Source organism: Antechinus flavipes, chromosome 4 (assembly GCF_016432865.1).
Source record: "Antechinus flavipes isolate AdamAnt ecotype Samford, QLD, Australia chromosome 4, AdamAnt_v2, whole genome shotgun sequence".
Classification (NCBI taxonomy): Eukaryota; Metazoa; Chordata; class Mammalia; order Dasyuromorphia; family Dasyuridae; genus Antechinus; species Antechinus flavipes.
This window is the reverse complement of record NC_067401.1, coordinates 73747517-73767678: the sequence shown is the minus strand read 5'-3', so window position 1 is coordinate 73767678 and position 20162 is coordinate 73747517.

Here is a 20162-nt window from a genome sequence, read left to right as displayed (position 1 = left end):
CTCTAAATAAGGAGTCTTCTTCAGCCTGGAGGCTGGGCCATTTTAATGGCCAAGCTTGTCCTAGCAGAATGGAGAAAATGCAACCCCTTGGCTTTTTTTGCTGAGGTGGGGGACTACGGATGTGGAATATTACACATCTGTCATGTGTATTTAATGGACAGGTTGTAGTGAACTGATTCAACACTCCCACCTCACTCCACCCTCAGCCCTTTTTAATTTTTTTTTTTTTTTTTTTTTTTTTTTTTTAGAAATGGCTTTCTTAGGTAAAGGGGAGAGGAAGGATGTATTTGGGGAGGGGGGGGAAGGGATGATGTAAACAAACAAACAAAAAAAATCCAAAGCCTAACAGAGGCCCTGGAACATATTGGGTGTTTAACAAAGCCTTTTCATTTATTCATTCAATAAAAAATGAAAAAATAAAGCATACTGAGCCTAATAAAAACAGGCCCTCATAAGCAAAAACGACCAAAATGCGGAAAACCTAGATCATGGGAACAGAAAACAAATGAACCACTGATCAATCAATAATCAATCCATTTCTCACTCCAGCTTGGACACATATCCTTCATTGTTTAATGAATCCAAGTCAAGAGGGGGGAAATCTTTGCTATCTTGACCTCTATTTGTTGTGGCAAAAAGAGGGGAGCCCCTGAGAACAGATATGGTGGGGGCCTCTGAGATCTATAAGGTTTTAGGGATAGCTTACTCAGCTAGCTCCCCTTTATCTCTGAGAGAAAGTTCACCCACAGTTTTTAACCTTTTCTCTGTGGAAGCAGAGCACCCTGAAGTCCAAAAGAACACTGGGACTGTAATCAAGCTTTCCCCGAGCTCTATAATAGCTGTGTCATCTTGGACAAATCATTTCAGGGGTCCTCAAACTACGGCCCCCACGGACCAGATGCAGCAGCTGAGGACATTTATCCCCCTCACCCAAGGCTATGAAGTTTCTTTATTTAAAGGCCCACAAAACAAAATTTTTGTTTGTACTATATAGTCCCACCCTCCAACAGTCTGAGGGACAGTGAACTGGCCCCCCGCTTTAAAAAGTCTGAGGACCTCTGATCTTCCTGGGTCTCAGGTTCCTCATCTATGAATGAGGGTACTGAATGTTGTTCCAGTCCTGTCAAACTCTTCATGACCTCATTTGCAGTTTTCTTGGCGGTTGGCCATTTCCTTCACCAGCTCATTTTACAAATGAGGAAACTGAGGCAAACAGGGTGAAGTGACTTACCCAGGGTCACATAGCCAATAAGTGTGGAGGTCAGTAAGCCTGAGGCTGGATTTGAATTCAGGAAGATGAGTCTTCTTGACTCCAGACTTCCCCACTCCATCCATTGTGCCATCTAGCTGCCCAGTTAGGTTAATAATTTCCACACAGCCAGTAAGTGTGAGGCCAGTAAGCCTGAGGCTAGATTTAAATTCAGGAAGAAGAGTCTTCCTGACTCCAGACTTCCCCACTCCATCCACTGTGCCATCTAGCTGCCCAGTTAGGTTAATAATTTCCACTTATGACCCTTTTTTGCCCCAAACATTTTTACATGATCCCAAGTCTATAGGGATATAAAATAGATATACAAATCAAACATTTACTAATAATAAATCATAATTTCATCACTCCCATCATTCAGTTACAAGACTCCATATGGGGTTGTAAACCACAGTTGAAAAAGCTGGGGGCTAGATGATAAAGATCAGCATTCATCTAGCGCAACTCTCTTATTTTATAGTGGAAGAAACTTAATTAAGGTCACACAAGTGACAAGAGTTGGAATTTCACATATCTTGTAGTTCTAAATTCATCACTTTTCTCACTGTATCAAACCAATTCTAAATAAATGAGACTTTCACTTCTGAATATGTGATTTTGTGATCTCTTCTTTTCTTCTTCTCTCTATGTATGTGTATACATATATATATTATTTCTCTCTATATATTCTCTCTGTGTGTATATATTCTTACTCTATATAGTCTTTCTGTACTTTATAGATTCTTTTCTGTATACATATTCTTTCTGTACATATATATGTATTCTCTCTCTCTCTCTCTCTCTCTCTCTCTCTCTCTCTCTCTCTCTCTTTTTTTTCCTGAGGCAATTGGGGTTAGGTGACTTGCCCAGGTCAAACAGCTAAGAAGTATTAAGTGTCTGAGACCAGATTTGAACTCAGGTCCTCCTGACTTCAGGGCTGGTGCTCTATCCACTGCACGACTTAGCTGCCCCTAACTACTAAATCTTTTTTGAAAAAAAAAATTTTTTTTTGAGGCAGTAATTAGGGATAAGTGACTTGCTCTGGTTCACACAATAAGTATTAAGTGTTTGAGGTCGGATTTGAACTCAGATCCTCCTGACTTCAGGGATAGTACTTTATTCACTGAGCCATCTAGCTGCCCCCATGTTTTCATTTGTATCCTCATTCTCATCTCTCTCTCTCTCTCTCTCTCTCTCTCTCTCTCTCTCTCTCTCTCTCTCTCTCTCTCTCTCTCTCTCTCTCTCTCTCTCTCATAAACTTACCTCTTTTCAGCAATACATTGATGGAAGACAATTCTAATACACTTGGGATGGAAAATGCCATATGCATCCAGAGAGAGAACTATGGAAAACGAATGCTGATCAAACCAAAGTATTTTTTTTTTACCTTTTTTTTTGTTTGCTTTTTATTTCTTGTGGTTTTTCCTTTTGTTCTGATTTTTCTTTCACAGCATGACTAATATGGAAACATATTTAAAATGATTGGACATGTATAATTTATATCAGATTGCTTGCTATTTTGGGAAGCAAGAAGGGCAGAGAGGAAGGGAGAAAATTTTGAAACTCAAAATCTTACAAAAATGAATGTTGAAAACTCTACATGTAATTGGAAAATAAATAAACTATTAGGTAAGAAAAAAAAAGAAACTACTGAATCAGTTCAATGCCCTCATTTTACAAATGGAGAAGCTCAAGTCCAGTGATATTATGACTTGCAACTGTGGCAAACTACTACCCTCTTTATAAGATTAGTATCTCTTTATAAGGTACTTTGGAAAGTCAATGACATTTATTAATTGCCTCAGGGCACATCATCCCGGTTGTTATCCCAAATGACTGATAGAATGATAAAAATGTAATGAACCCATTAGAATCCATAAACTTAGGTGCCCCATACATTTCTTTAAGTTTTTGCTGAGTGGATTTTTAGCTTTCTTGCCAGTATACTTTGGAAGAAAGTAATAATGATAATGAAAAGAGCAAGGGGGAAAAAAGCCAAATCCAGAAGTACTTAGATCACTAAACCAAATTTACAGGGAAGCTTAATAAATGTCATTCAAGATTCATTGACTGAAATTTTAAAGTAATGAATTGCTAACTGATCTCTTTCTAAACTGAGGGCAGAATTAGAGGAAATTGACAGGAAGGATTTAGCTTGGACACTAAGAGTTGTGAAATCCCAAACTCATTTCCATGGTTCATGAATCACAGATAGCTTCAGTGGGGCCATGCTAGGATGCAGAAGTTTGGATAGGAAGACCTCAAAGTCCATTCTAGCCCTCTGATTCTATCGTTAATCAATGGTCCATAAAAAGGGAATTTTGAGCTTTATTTGTCAATGTCTGGAAACCTCACTGGCCTCTGTAAAGCCTATCAATCAAGCAACAAACATTTATTAGGCACCTACTAAGTTCTAGCCAATATGAATCTCAAATACTCAAAAGACCTGTGCAAATCTCAATCTTTCAGTGCCAACCTATCCCATTTCACTCTTGTTTATGGCCTCCCATGAATGGATAAGGAATCTACTCAAAAAGTACTGGAGGTCTTCCCTGATTTCTTTTGACATCAGGAGGTTACAATTTATCCTCAGATTTCACCACATGAAAAGTTTAATTTCTCTTTCTCTCATACAGTTCCTTAATGACATCTTTTCCTTCTTCAAAGTTCCTACTTAGTTATATATTTTTCTTGCTCTGCCTTCCACCATGCTCTTCTTCCATTGAGCTCTGTGTGATGAACAGTTTCTTTGGAGATTACCATATCCTAATTCCTCAGAGCTACACAAGTAGGGATACTAGAACAATAAAAACAAGAACAAACAGTTCCTGCCCCACATGTCTTGATAGTCTAAGACGCCCACATAGTTGCTGCACAACCTTTATAGTACTTCAAGACTGCTTGTGCTGGAAAGAAAGAGTTCCTTATGGCTGTAGTCCAAGAAAAATATGAATGAAAATAACTTCCATTTCTATAGCACCTCAAAGTTTCTTTACAACTCTCTTATTTAAATACTATCAATCACTCCCATTTTATGTATAAGAAAACTGAGGCCCAGGGAGGTGGAGTAACTTGCTCATGAGTAAACAGCTAGTGAATATTGGACCTTGGGCAATGGACTCCAAGGGATCATACAGTCTTGTCTATACCAGGGACTCTCACTAAGAATTACTGAGCCAAAGGACAGGTATAGAAAAGTCTAATTTAGTAATTTTGATATGTTTGACTCAAGTGGAACCATTGGAATATTCAATAATGGTAAATTGTCATTCAAGAATAATAATCACAGTAAGAGCCCATATATAGCCTTGAAAATAACAAGCATGAGAACATTCTCTCAGTTCTCCCTATGGCACATAGGGAGTCATTCTATGATCAAGGCTCCTAAGCGCTCTGTGGTTTAATTTTCTCACTTGTAAAACAATAATAATGCTCCCTGTCTTCTTCCCTCCCTTCCTTTCTCCTCCCCACTAATTTAACTATTCATGGAATAATCACAAAATTTCAATGCTGGAAGAGACACCAGAGGCCATGGAGTCCAACTCTACCTGGAAGTGTTGGTTGAGGCTTTTCTTCAAAATCTCCCAGGAGGGGAAACCCACTGCTTCCCGAAACAGTCCATTCCATTTTTGGATATCCAAATTATTAAGTTTTTTTCCCTTATATTACTTCTAAATCTGCTTTTTTTGTGACTTCTATCTACTGTTTCTAATTCCCCAGGGCCTCTAGAGTCAAGCAGAATAAGAATTAACCTTGTTTTTTTTCACATGACATTTCTTCAAATATTTAAAGACAATTATCACATCTGGCTAAGTCAAATTTGGAAAAGAGTTGAGAAACATTTAGATTCAGAGAAGCTTAACCTACAGCTTATTTCTCAACCTTTTCCCAATCCTAGGCACACTTGTAAATTTCAGTATTGACTACCACACGAACAAAAGGCAGGGAAATCAGTGGTCCTGGAGTAAGAAGAGCTGAGTTTAATCCTCAGTCCCGTCATTTTCAGTTAGTTAGTTTCCATCTTCATGTCTCAGTTTTCTCATCTATAAAATAAAAATAATCATAACTTCACAATCATTGAGTAGCTATCAGGCAATAACTTTGTGATCTATAACATTCTTTAGAAAAGAGTATAACTAAAATTATGTAAAGGTCCATAATTAGCATTATTACAGTACAAAGGGATAAGAATTGGCTGAGGGCTCTGAAGAGATGTTTCATTCTATATTTCAAATAAAAGGTAAAAGAGAAAAGAGCAGAAAAAGAGGGTCTCCATAGCTAATGAAGGCCAGGGGGACAGTTCATCATAGGATATCTACCTTTGTTGGGGCTATTTTTGACTGAGGTGGTAGTGGAGGACCTCAAACTATGGGTAAAATCTAATTTGTTCCTCCAGATGGAAAGAAAATAACTATTTGTCATTGATGGCATTAGTAGGGGTAAGGCATCAAAGCACTATGGCTTGAAGTCTTCTGACTCCTGAAATCAAATTCCACTTATAACTGTGTGACCAAGAACAAGTGATTAACTCTCTGTGCCTTGAGAAATGTTTCAAATCTCTACAAACGTATAAATAGATAGCAATTTGAGCTGGTAGAAGCAATTCCCACATGGAGTATACCAAAGAAATCCTCAAAGTTGAACTGATTTGAGGGATATATATATATATGTGTGTGTTATTTCACAATCCATATGTGCCTCACAACAGATAAATACCATCAAGAGCCATGTGCTAAGCATTCATCCATCTCTGCCATCTCCTTTTTTGAGATGCCAGGATTAGGTATCACTTTGTCACTAACACCTTAGTGTGAATTAGTTGGAGGAGATACATTTCAGCAGAATGTACTCAGTGATGTGGATCTGATAAATGTTGGAAGATATATGGGAAAATTGGGATACTAATGTACTGCTAGTAGAGTTGTGAACTGATCCTACTATTCTGGAAAGCAATTTGGAACTATTTCTAAAGGGCAAACTGTGCACATCCTTTCAGCAATATTACTACTAGGCCTGCACCCCAAAAAGATTTTTAAAAAAAGAAAAAGGACCTATTTGTTCAAAATTATTTATAAGAACTCTTTTTGGAGTGGCAAAGAATTGAAATTGAGGAGATGTCTAACAATTGAGGAATGGTTAAACAAGTTATGGAATATAAATGTAGTGGAATATTACTGTGCTATAAAAAATGATAAGCAGGATGATTTCAGAAAAACCTGGAAAGATGCAGAGTGCAGTAAAAAGAACCAGGAAAACATGACATACAGTAATAGCAACATTATATCATGATTATATATGAATAACTTAACTCATCATAACTAATAACTTAACTTTACTATTTTAGCAGAACAATGATCCAAGATAATTTCAAAGGACTCATGATGAAAAATGCTATCCACATTCAAAGAAAGAAGTGATAGAGTCTAAATGCAGATCAAAGCATAGCAATTTTCCCTTCCTTTATTTTTTGTGTGGGTTTTTTTTCCCTTTTGGTCTGTTTCCTCTTTCACAATATGACTAAAATGGAAATGTTTTACATGATTACACATATATAATTTATCTCAAGTTGCTTACCATCTTAGGGAAGGGGTGGGTGAGAGAGAGAAAAAAAAATCTAGAACTCCATTTTTTTTTCATTTTTTAAAAAAGTTTTTTATTTTCAAAACATATGCATGGATAATTTTTCAACATTGACCCTTGTATAGCCTTGTGTTTCAGATTTCCCCCTTCTTCTCGCCCTCACTCCCGATGGCATGCAATCCAATATATGTTATACATGTTAAAATATATATTAAATCCAATATATGTAAACATATTTATACAATTCTCTTGTCAAACAAGAAAAATCAGATCAAAAAGGAAAGAAAATGAATAAGAAAACAAAATGCAAGTGAACAACATCAAAAAGAGTGAGAATGTTATGTTGTATCCACATTCAGTTCTCACAGTTCTCTTTCTGGGTGTAGATGGCTCTCTCTATGACAAGATCATTGGAACTGGCCTCAATCATCTCATTGTTGGAAAGAGTCACTTTCATTAGAATTGATTGCCATATAATATTGATGCTTCTGAGTACAATGATCTCCTGAGAACTCTAAATTTTTAAAAAATAAAATTTAAAAATTCATATAATTAGGAAAAAATAAAATACTATTTTAAAATGTGGATCTAGTACTGATACCTAAACCAGCAGGTTGAAAACAGAGAAAGAAAATTAAAGACCAATCTTCCTAATGAATATTGATGCTAAAATCTTAAATAAGATATTAGCAAAAAGATTACAGAAAATCATCCCCAGGATAATACACTATGATCAAGTAGGTTTTATCTCAGGAATGCAGAGCTGGTTCAATATTAGGAAAACTATTAGTAATTGACCATATTAATAACCAAATTAACAAAAATCATATATGATCATCTCAATAAATGCAGAAAAAGCTTTTGATAAAATCCAACATCCATTCCTATTAAAAACACTTGAGAGTATAGGAATAAATGGACTTTACCTTAAAATAATCAGTAGCATCTATTTAAAACCCTCAGTAAGTATCATATGTAATGGGGATAAACTGAAACCCTTCCCAATAAGATCAGGAGTGAAACAAAGTTGCCCACTATCACCATTACTATTCAATATTGTATTAGAAATGCTAGCTTTGGCAATAAGAGTTGAGAAAGAGATTAAAGGAATTAGAGTAGGTAATGAGGAAACCAAACTATCACTCTTTGCTGATGATATGATGGTATAATTAGAGAACCCCAGAGATTCTACTAAAAAGCTATTAGAAATAATCCATACCTTTAGCAAAGTTGCAGGATACAAAATAAACCCACATAAGTCATCAGCATTCTTATACACGACTAACAAAATCCAACAGTTAAGAGTTACAAAGAGAAATTCCATTTAAAGTAACTATTGATAGTATAAAATATTTAGGAACCTATCTGGCAAGGGAAAATCAGGAACTATATGAGCAAAACTACAAAACACTTTCCACACAAAGTCAGATCTAACCAACTAGAAAAATATTAAATGCTCTTGAATAGGGTGAGCAAATATAATAAAGATAACAATACTACCTAAACTAATCTATTTATTTAGAGCTATACTCCCAATCAGACTCCTAAAAAACTATTTTAATGACCTAGGAAAGATAACAACAAAGTTCATATGGAAAAACAAAAGGTCAAGAATTTCAAGGGAACTGAAGGAAAAAAAATCAAATGAAGGTGGCCTAGCTGTACCAGATCTAAAATTATATTATAAAGCAGCAGTTACTAAAACCATTTGGTATTGGCTAAGAAATAGACTAGTTGATCAGTGGAATAGGTTAGGTTCAAAGGACAAAACAGTCAATAATTTTAATAATCTAGTGTTTGACAAACCCAAAGACCCCAGCTTTTGGGATAAGAACTCACTGTTTGACAAAAACTTCTGGGAAAATTGGAAATTAGTATGGTAGAAATTAGGCATTGACCTACTCTTAACACCATGCAGCAAGATAAGGTCAAAATGGGTTCATGACCTAGGCATAAAGAATGAGATTATAAATAAATTAGAAGAACGTAGGATAGTTTACCTCTCAGACTTGTGGAACAGGAAGGAATTTATGACCAAAGAATAACTAGAGATCATTATTGATCAGAAAATAGAAAATTTTGATTATATCAAAGTGAAAAGTTTTTGTACAAACAAAACTAATGCAGACAAGATTAGAAGGGAAGCAATAAACTGGGGAAATATTTTTACAATCAAAGATTCTGATAAAGGCCTCATTTCCAAAATATATAGAGAATTGACTCTAATTTATAAGAAATCAAGGCATTCTCCAATCGATAAATGGTCAAAGGATATGAACAGACAATTCTCAGACAAAGAAATTGAAACTATTTCTAGCCATATGAAAAGATGCTCCAAGTCATTATTAATCAGAGAAATTCAAATTAAGACAACTCTGAGATACCATTACACACCTGTCAGATTGGCTAGAATAATAGGGAAAGATAATGCAGAATTTTGGAGGGGATATGGGAAAACTGGTGGAATTGTGAATACATCCAGCCATTCTGGAGAGCAATTTGGAACTATGCTCAAAGAGTTATCAAACTGTGCAGACTCTTTGATCCAGCAATGTTTCTACTGGGCTTATACCCCAAAGAGATACTAAAGAAGGGAAAGGGACCTGTATATGCCAAAATGTTTGTGGCAGCCCTGTTTGTAGTGGCTAGAAGCTGGAAAATGAATGGATGCCCATCAATTGGAGAATGGCTAAATACATTGTGGTATATGAACATTATGGAATATTATTATTCTGTAAGGAATGACCAGCGGGATGAATATAGAGAGGACTGGCGAGACTTATATGAACTGATGCTGAGTGAAATGAGCAGAACCAGGAGATCATTATATACCTCAACAACGATACTGTATGAAAATGTATTCTGATGGAAGTGGATTTCTTCAACAAAGAGAAGATCTAATTCATTTTCAATTGATCAAGGATGGACAGAAGCAGCTACACCCAAAAAAAGAACACTGAGAAATGAATGTAAACTGTCTGTATTTTTGTTTTTCTTCCCGGGTTATTTTTACCTTATGAATCCAATTCTCCCTGTGCAACAAGAGAACTGTTCGATTCTGCAAATATATATTGTATCTAGGATACACTGTGACATATTTAACTTGTATAGGACTGCTTGCCATCTGGGGGAGGAGGGAAAGGGAGGGAGAAGAAAAGTCGGAACAGAAGTGAGTACAAGGGATAATGTTGTAAAAAAATTACTCAGGCATGGGTTCTGTCAATAAAAAGTTATAAAAAAAAAAGAAAGAAAAGAAAAGAAAAAGAAAAGAGCTACATCTGTCAAGAGTTCATCATAACATAAAAAAAAAATAGAAATAACCAACAGGATGATTTCAGAAAGGCCTGGAAGACTTATATGAACTGATGCTGAGTGAAATGAGCAGGACCAGGAGATCATTATATACTTCAACAGCAATACTTTATGGTGATCAATTCTGATGGACGTGGCTCTCTTCAGCAATGAAATGAACCAAATCAATTCCAACAGAGAAGTAATGAACTGAACCAGCTACACCCAGAGAAAGAACTCTGGGAGATGACTATGAACCATTACATAGAATCCCCAATCCCTCTATTTTTGTCTGCCTGCATTTTTGATTTCCTTCACAGGTTAATAGTACACTATTTCAAAGTCCAATTCTTTTTGTACAGCAAAATAACTGTATGGACATGTATACATATATTGTATTTAACTTATGTTTTAACATGTTTAACATGTATTGGTCAACCTGCCATCTTGGGGAGGGGGTGGGGAGAAGAAGGGGAAAAATCGGAACAGAAGGTTTTGCAATTGTCAATGCTGTAAAATTACCCATGCATATAACTTGTAAATAAAAAGCTATAATAATAAAAAAAAGTGTGGATCTAGGGACAGATGAAACATAAAAATTGATGCGAGGGAAGAATGGCATAAGTGAGTAGGGCCTCTAAAGATGAATTTCCTTACAATTTTGCCAGGGGCCAACTATAATCAAAATATCCCAGTTTGTCTTAGCTTACCTTGCAATTCTGGGGTACAGTATTAGCTGTAGCTGGCTCTGACCTGTATCTGGGAGAGAGAAACGAATCAGCATTTCCTCCATGGTCTTAGCAGTCTCCATAATGCATCTGGGGAAGTGTTCTAGGGAAAAGACCAAATGTTGAGAGTGGCTCCTATGTAGGAAAGGTACGGGGCTGGAAAGTTCCTTAGAAATAATTTTGTTTAATTCTTTCATTTTATAAGTGAGGAAACCAAGGCCCAGAAAGATTAAGTAAGTTATCCACACCGTGGTAAGATCTGAACACCAAAACCCTCCAACTCCAAATTCAATCAATACATTTTCTCCCCACAACTTCAAAGGTCATAGATTAAAAAATGTGGGACAGATGAGACCTAGAAATTGAGGAGTGGGGAGAATGGCATAAGTAAGCAGGGATTCTAAAGATGAATTTCCTCACAATTTTTCCAGGGGCCAACCATATTCAAAATATCCCAGTTTGTCTTACCTTTCTGGATGGGCAGTGTTTCTTTCAATCTCTTATTTCAATTCCTGGAAGGAACCTTAGAGTCCCACTTCTTTATTTATAGATGAGGAATAAATGCCCAGAGAGGTTAAGTTACTTGCCCAAGGTCACCCAATTAGTAACCAAGCAAGGATTTGGAATCAGGTCCTCTGACTTCAAATACAACTTTCTGACTTACCAGGATGACGCTAAAATCTGTTCTTTAATTGTCTAGCAGAGTTCACTTTTCTAGCCCAGTGCTTTTACTCTGGTTCATCAAAACCAACAGGAGTCAGGCCAAAACAGGGAAGAAGGCCTATAGTGAGAAGAATGAAGGTCACAGGGATCTCAAGGATTCCCTATTGTAATGGAAAGCACATTGGACTTAGAATCTGGAGAAATCTAAGGTTAATTTCTTGCTTCTGATACTCATCAGCCATTTGCTCCTGAGTCCTGAGTTCTAGTCATAACTATATCTGATTACTGGACCCAGATGGCTCTGGAGGAAAAAATGAGGCTGGTGACCTTGCCCAGCCCTCCCCCACTTCAATCCAATCCACTCACATGCCATGGCAGCCCCTCCCTGATATCATGGTCCACTTTGAGAACGAAGGACAAACAACAACCTCTGTGAGTAGAGGCCACTGGAGACCCAACTGAAACTAGTCAGTTGAGCAACATAATTCTTTTTTTTCTTTCTCTTTCTCTTTCTTTCCTTCTGTCTCTGTCTCTGTCTGTCTGTCTGTTTCTTTCTTCCCTACTCCCCTTTCCTTCTGTCCACATAAATTATCTTATCTGCAGGTGTTCTACTCAAAGGAATATACATTTTTTTTAAAAGCTAGAGCCTAAGGATGGTGTCTTTCTAAAATCATTAGCTCTGGTTGTTTGGTCATCAATAGGTCCCAAACCAAGCTCCAGTTGGTCATTGTTTGGGCCCTGATCAACTCAATAGCAATAATTTCTGTTTTGGCCAGGATCTTCCCCTCCCAGATTGGATTTTTATATTTGGAAAAGGTAAAAGAAATCATTCTTTGTCTCAATTTTGAACTAGTCAATCATTGAACTGACATTGCATTGGTCAAACTGAGACCCATTAAAGACCTTAGATCAAAAAGGCCTAGGTCTCTCATTGCAACCCAAGCCATTTCCAGTCATCCTAATCTGTATCTGGCCACAGATCCAAATGGCTCTAGAGGGGAAAGTGAGGCAGGTGACCTTGCCCAGCCCTCCCTCACTTCAATCCAATTCACTTGCATGTCATAGCATCCCCTCCCTGATGTCATGGTGCTCTCAGAGAACAAAGGACAAACAAGAACAACTCCTGGACCAGTTGCTCTCTTAACCTTAGTTCCTTCAACATAAAGCAGATAGGGGAAATGATAGGACAAAGGAAAAACAAGAACAACTTCTGGACCAATCTTTCTCTTACTCTTGGTTCCTTCAACCATAAAGTAGATAGGGGAAATGACACATATAGGGTCCATGCCACAAGATCTCTGGGAGGAAAGGCCTTTGTAAATCATAGAATGCCATGTGAGAGTCACTGAGGTATATCCGATAGGAAACTAGCCTTGGAATTCTGAAGATTTGGTTCAAATCTCACCTCTCCTAGTGGCTGTGACCCTGGGCAAGTAATTTAACCTCTAGGTACCCCATACAAGTCTTTAAGCTTTATAAGTTATAAATTTATAGATAATTTATGGGGATTTACTGATTGCTAGTGGAATTTTTCTTACCAATAAAATCTTAGGTTTGGTCTGGAAAGAAAAAAAACTGCTGCATGAAGATTGACTATAATGTGATACAAAGCACCCTACATGCCCAATCCAGAGAATCAAAATTGCCTGAAGTCATACACGTAGCTCACTTCAATGGACAGCATTTGCTCTTGAGAGTAAGGACTGTTTTAATTTTCTTTGTGTGCTTACATATACTTAGCACAGTTTATGATACTTAGGAAGTACTTAATAAATGCTCATTAACTTGATTGGACTTGATTGGTTAATGAAGCACTTTACACACATTAACTGGTTTGAACTCTGTGACATCCTTGTGAGTTAGGGACTTTTTTTAATTCTTAAGAAATTGATGCTCAGAGAAATAAAATGACTAGAGTCAGCTAGCAAATAACGTCAGAATCAGATCTGACCCCATGTTTGACTACATGTCCAGCGAGCTAGTGGACATCTATTTAGAAGCGACTTTTTCTCAAGGTGATCTCTGAGAGAATAAGAATTAAAAAACTATATTGGGATTGTCCCAAGATGCCTCATCTTCAAGCTAATCATATTTGTGGAGTGCAAATGTACTCAGGCTCATTCTTTCCTTCCAGAAGCCAGGGAGGGAAAAAAAAAAAAAAGCATAATCAGTGGTTCCCAATTGGTGGTTCCAGCTATGTTTAAAACATTGAGGCAGATGGGAAGAAGTCCTCCGCTGAATTCCTGCTCATCAGAAGAAGTCAGGGATTCTTTATGTTAATAGTTTTCTTGAATGTCATTTGGAAATAACAGAGAATCCATATCTTCTTTCCCCAATTTTAAAGCCAAGAGTGACATTTAGATAAAACACTTAAATGTGGTTTCAAGCTCATTCCTTGTTTCCAGCACAACTGCAAGTTTATTTTAGCTTTCAACAGATGCATATGGGGTCAGTCATTCAGTCAATAAGTATTTAGTGTGTGCTGGGAATACAAAAAATGGAGCAAAACATTGACTCTGCCCTTAGTGAGCTCACATTGGAATGGTGGAGATAACATGCAAATAACAACTTATATACAAGATAAGAATTAAAAACCCCACATACTAATCTATTGTGTTCCTAGTTAAAGCTCATGGTCTTCTAAGTAAGCAGTCTCTTTGTCAGGAAGCAGGAAGAATCTGTACCTGTCATTTTTTCCTCTGTGACGTTATGGAGGAGATGGGGAGTATTTTTCTTTTCTTTGATTAAGCTGACTTTAATGATTCATCCGCAGAGAGGCTAAAAATATATACTCCCTCCTACTACTTCCCTTCCCCCCCTCAGGTCAATAACTCCCTCCCTTTCTCCATTCCTTGTTCCTAGTCCCCTTTCAGATGCAGGGAGGAGGCAAACTTCTCCTTTGTCAACATTTCTAGGAAGTACAAAGTATATCAGTAATAATCCTGTGACTTCTTCTATATCATGATTTTATAGAAAGGAAGAAGTGAGAGGAGATTGTCCTGGCAACGTGATAAGATGGCAAATGATAACAAATGACCCTGTGTGGTAATTGTTATGTCACTGATAATTATTCTGAAATGAGTCATATTCACCTGCTCTGTGTCCTGCGATAGAACTTTGAGTTTTCATAGTTTGAATGAAGGGTAGACATAGATCAATACTTATCTTTAGAAGACAAGTTTTCGTACAATAAGGAAGGAAGGGAGGGAAAGAAGAAAGAAGGAACGAAAGAAATGAGCATTTATTAAGTACTGAATATTAAAAACTTTTAGCTGTTTATTATATTATATATTAAAATATTATATTAAGCACTATGTGCTGTGCTAAGCACTTTACAAGTATCTCATTTGATCTGCAAAATAATCCTGGGAGGTAGGGATTATTATTATTATCCCATTTTACAGTTGAGGAAACTGAGGCAGATATAAGTTAAGTGACTTGACCCAGGTTTATACATTTAGTGAGTATCTGGGGCCAGATTTAAAGAATCAAAATATAACACTTTTCCAACATGGTTCCTAACTTTGAGAGGCAAACCAACATAATCTTATCTACCTTACTTCAATCTTGATAGATTTCTGATCTCACTTATGGGTCCATTTCCTCTGGCAGTACAGATTGAAACCAGTGCGTATTTTCTCAACCTGGACACTTTGGTCCATGTTCTTCTAGGACTCCAGTACACCAATGGTGAAAGGCCAAGGTCTCCCAATGCATCCAGGGCCATCTCCAGTCATCCTGATCTACGTCTGCCCACTGGACCAAGACAGTTCCGGAGGAAAAAGTGAAGCTGATGACCTAGTACAGCCCTTCTTCACTTAAATCCAATTCACTCTCATTTCATGGCATTACCTCCCTGATGTCTCTTTGAGAATGAAGGGCTGCTTGCCATCTGGGGGAGGGGGTGGAGGGAGGGAGGGGAAAAATCGGAACAGAAGTGAGTGCAAGGGATAATGATGTTAAAAATTACCCTGGCATGGGTTCTGTCAATAAAAAGTTATTTAAAAAAAAAAAAGAGAATGAAGGGTAAATAAAAACAATGATATTGAACTGAAAAGAAATGGAGGCCACTAAACTGTACATAAGGAATCCTGTGGTTGTATATTGGCTCAAAAAACCACATATTCACATTACCTACATCCTATTGTATTTTTATTTCTTTTTGTTAAATATTTCTCGATTTTAATCTTCTAAGTATTGCAGGATTGCAGGTACAGAGTATTTGACAGCCCTGCTCTACCCAGGCTCACCCAAAGTGCTCTAGGGAGATTTCTTAATAGGTCTCAAGTGGTAGCTCAGTAGAGAGAATATTATATTATCATTTATTAATCATAGTATATATTATCATAGTATAGTAAATATTGTATATTTATATAACATATATTACATGTTATCATAGTAAAGTAAATAAATGCTATCTATTTTACACATATACTGCAGAACATGTAGGTTATTAATTTTTGCTGTTCAGTCATTTTAGTCATGTCTTGCTCTTCATGACCCATTTGGTGTTTTCTTTGCAAAGATACAGGAGTGGTTTGCCATTTCCTTGTCCTGCTCATTTTATAGATGATGAAACCGAGGTAAGTGACATGTCTAAGTTCGTACAGGTAGTATCAGAAGTCCAATTTGATCTCAGGTTTTCCTGGCTCTAGGACAATCACCCTATCTACCCACTGTGTCATTATCTGAAATTCCTTCTGACTTTAGTAACCATGAGACAATGCACTGTGTTGCCAACCCACCAGTGATCAGCTGTTTCCTTCCCCTCTGCTTTATTTTCTCATTCCTTTCCCTGGAGTTTTGGTCAACAGTGGTAACTGTCACTATTCAAGGATCTTAAACCTTGTTGAACACTAATGCAATGAGTTAAGGTTCAAGCAACGGTCTAATTCTTCCCCTCTCCCCTAAAACTCAAAAGAAAATCCCAAATACAGCCACAAACTTTTTAAGTGCTTCCCAAGTGGCTTTAAACTTTCATTCAATCAAATCCAACAAGTATTTCTAAAATGCTTACTATATTTAAGGCACTGGGATAAAGCTACTATGGAGAATATTATTAGAAGGAACATTTATACTACTTTCTGGGCACAATCATCCATTGTACAAGTTCATAGGAGGAAGAAAGTAGACTCCAGAAGTTCTACTCCAGAAGGGAACATTAGGACATAGGAGTAGAAATTTCAAAGGAATAAATTTAGTCTCAAGAGAGAGAAGAACTTGCTAGCAATTCGAGCTGTCTGAGAGTCAAATGGACTGTTTTGTTCTATAAAGATTTCCTTTTCCTCTCTCCCTCAAGTTGAACAACACTTGCTAAAAATACTGTAGAGAGAATTTCTGCCACAAGTAAGGGCTTGAATAGATGGTCTCAGAGCTTTCTTCCAACTCTCGGAATTGATGACTTTATAAAATACACTGGCTAAAATGACCAAAAAGTCATAACAATTTTGTACCCAAAGCTATGGAGGACACAGAGCTGGTAGTGCGTTCCTAGGTCTAGTAGGAAACAGCAGGGTATGTTCTTCTTGTTAATGTTTGCTAGCAGTTTGGTGATAGAAACCGGATGAGCGAGGTGGCTCAGTGGATAGAACACCAGACCTGGAATCCAGAAGCTCTGAATTCAAACCCAGTCTCAGGCACTTTGACTCGAGGCAAGTGCCTTCTGTTGACCATTGACAGATGGGGACAATAATAAGAGAACTGGCCTCCCAGAGTTGCTGTGAGGATAAAATGAGATTTCATTTATAAAATGATTTTCTAACTTTAAAGCAACATATAAATACTAGCTATTGCTATTAGATGGTGTGTATTGGATAGTTTTCCAGTGGGAAAAAATGCTGGCTCTGGAGTCAGAGCCCCTGCATTTGGATCCTACCCCTACTGTTGCTATTGCATGTATGATCTTGCCCAAGTCATTTAAATCCCTTGGGTTTATTTCCTTTCTATAAAACCCTTAGCTGCTTGGAGCCTGAGTTTCCTTCCCTACAAAGTTAGTTTAGATGGTTTCAGAAGCCTTGTCCAGGACCAGATTATGGTCGGCTTGTAGAATAAGCTGGCTGGAATGTGATGGAATGATGTCGATTTTGGGTCCTGGGAGGCTCCAGTAAAACGTTTGTTGTAGGAATGAAGTTGCATCTAGGACAGTGAGTGCCAGCTCCCTGGCCTTTGTACCCCTGCTCTACCCGGAGCCCTGACCTAATAGTCCTGCATTATTACTGGTCGTTGTTTGCCCTTTGTTCTCCAAGAGGACCATGACATCCGGGGAGGGGATGCCGTGACACCGAGTGAACTGGATTTAGGTGAGGGAGGGCTGTGCAAGGGCACCTGCCTCACTTTCTCCTCCAGAGCCTCTGGGTCCAGTGGCCAGATACAGACCAGGACAATGGAGATGACCCTGGATGCAAGGGGAGACCTTGGTCTTTGTAAGCTGAGGTCTGTAACAGGTCTCAGTTTCACTGGAGACTAGGGATGGATGCAAGACCATTCATCGAATTTCATCTCTCATGCCATTTACCCCAATTAGCCTTTTTCAGACCTCTCTGCATTCTCTTCCCAAGAAAAGGGAGTGAGAGGTGAGCATTGGGGAATGATTGGAGGGTGGAGGAGATGGGGAAGGCTGCTGCTACCGCATGTTGTAAGCAGATGGCAGAACACCAGTGCAAGTGGTCTGTGATAACTTATCACTACAGACCCACAGAAAGATCTTCAGCCACTTTCATCTCCCCCTTCCCCTTATAAGAAGTATTTCTCAGGAACAGGAGGTGCTGGAACAAAGGAGGAGAATTCAGCTAACTGCCACTGTTTTCTGTGTGATTTGGGATGAGTCATAGAGTTCCAGAAAAATAAAGGGCCAAGAATCTCCAAGATGAATGAAGGTTGCCAATGATGGCATCAGACTGGGAGAAGAGCCCAAATTCTTACAAAATTCTCAAGTGCATATTTTTAGAATGAAAATATAAAGGGGAGAGGGGAGCACTTGTGAAAGTCCTTATTATTAGGAAGCTTGATGGTCCACCTCCCCACTCCAACCCTCCCCTTCAGAAAGAGACTCCAAAGCTAACTCCCAGGATACAGATACTTTCTGCAGCTAGCTGCCCATGATACAGATACTTTCTTTTCTTTTCTTTTTTTTTTTTTAATAGCTTTTTATTTACAAGTTATATGCATGGGTAATTTTTCAGCATTGACAATTGCCAAACCTTTTGTTCCAATTTTTCCCCTCCTTCCCCCCCACCTCTTCCCCCAATGTCAGGTTGACCAATACATGTTAAATATGTTAAAGTATAAATTAAATACAATATCAATATACATGTCCTAACAGTTATTTTGCTGTACAAAAAGAATCAGACTTTGAAATAGTGTACAATTAGCCTGATACAGGTACTTTCTACAAAACATCTCCCATTTTTACTGACATATCCTGGACTAGGGGGAAGCTTTGGGGAGTGAGGGGTGATACTGAAGATTTTTCATTTGATCCTGGAGAGGATATGAAACCGCTGATATTTACTGAGTGGAGGTATTGACATGGTGGAACCTGTGCCTTAGGAAGATACTTTTGGTCCACGCGTAGAGAAGGAATAGAATAGGAGAGACTTGAGGCAACAGATCCACCAGCAGGGTATTGCAACAGTCCAGATGGGAAGCTCAGAAGAGAGTCTGCACCATACTGATACGTAGCAGTATCAGAGGAGAGAAAAATTCAAGAGATATTGCAAAGCAATAAACTATGAGATACTAAAGAAAATCTTCAGTAGTAAATAGGTCCCTTAGGGAGGATTTATGGTAAGACACAAATAAACTATGGTTACACAGAATTTTTTTAAAAAATATATAGGTTGCAAACTATGTCACTGAAAAGAATAGTCAAATTGTTGAGATTATGCATTTATCCAAATATCAGTGTAGATTACAGATTTAAAAAAAAGATAGAAGAAATAGATGGTGAGTTCCTCATGGGAATTACAAAGCTGGAAGTAAATATCTGGTCCTGTCCTGGAGATGTCCCTCACTGTTAAAAAGACATACTTAGATGGATCTATGTTCTCACTGATTCTCATAATTCTTTTAGTTGGATAGATTATAATCCTTCTTACATATAATATATATAATCCTTATCATATATAAGTCTATATAATACTTCTTAACCCATTACTCACTCACAACCATAAAGTCTTCACAGGGAGCAACCCCAATTGGCTATGGATATTTCTTTATATCTCCCAGCTTTACAAGAGTATGAATGGAGAATAGAAATTATTTACCTGCTGTCCCTTCCCTTTTAAACTATATAATCAATCCACTTCCTCTTTTAATCTTAGAGCCTTTTGGGGAGTCCATAGCTTTCATTCATTAAAGACTGAAATGTTGCATGATTTTTCATCATATAACATCATTAAGGGAATACTGGTGTTAAAAATATGGACCTTTGTTTTAGGAAGAAGCTTGGGGTTGCTGAAAGGAATTTCCTAAATGCATTCTAGTCTTCCAATTCAACCATGACCATCTACAAGATCTTTCTAAAAGGTGTTTTCAGCTCAAATTCCAGCTGCATACGATTGTCCAGACAATAAACATTCTTCATTCTACTTGTTTTTTTGCTTTGTTCTTCTAAGTAAATATGGATCTCATTTGAGAAGCTCAGTAGCAATCTA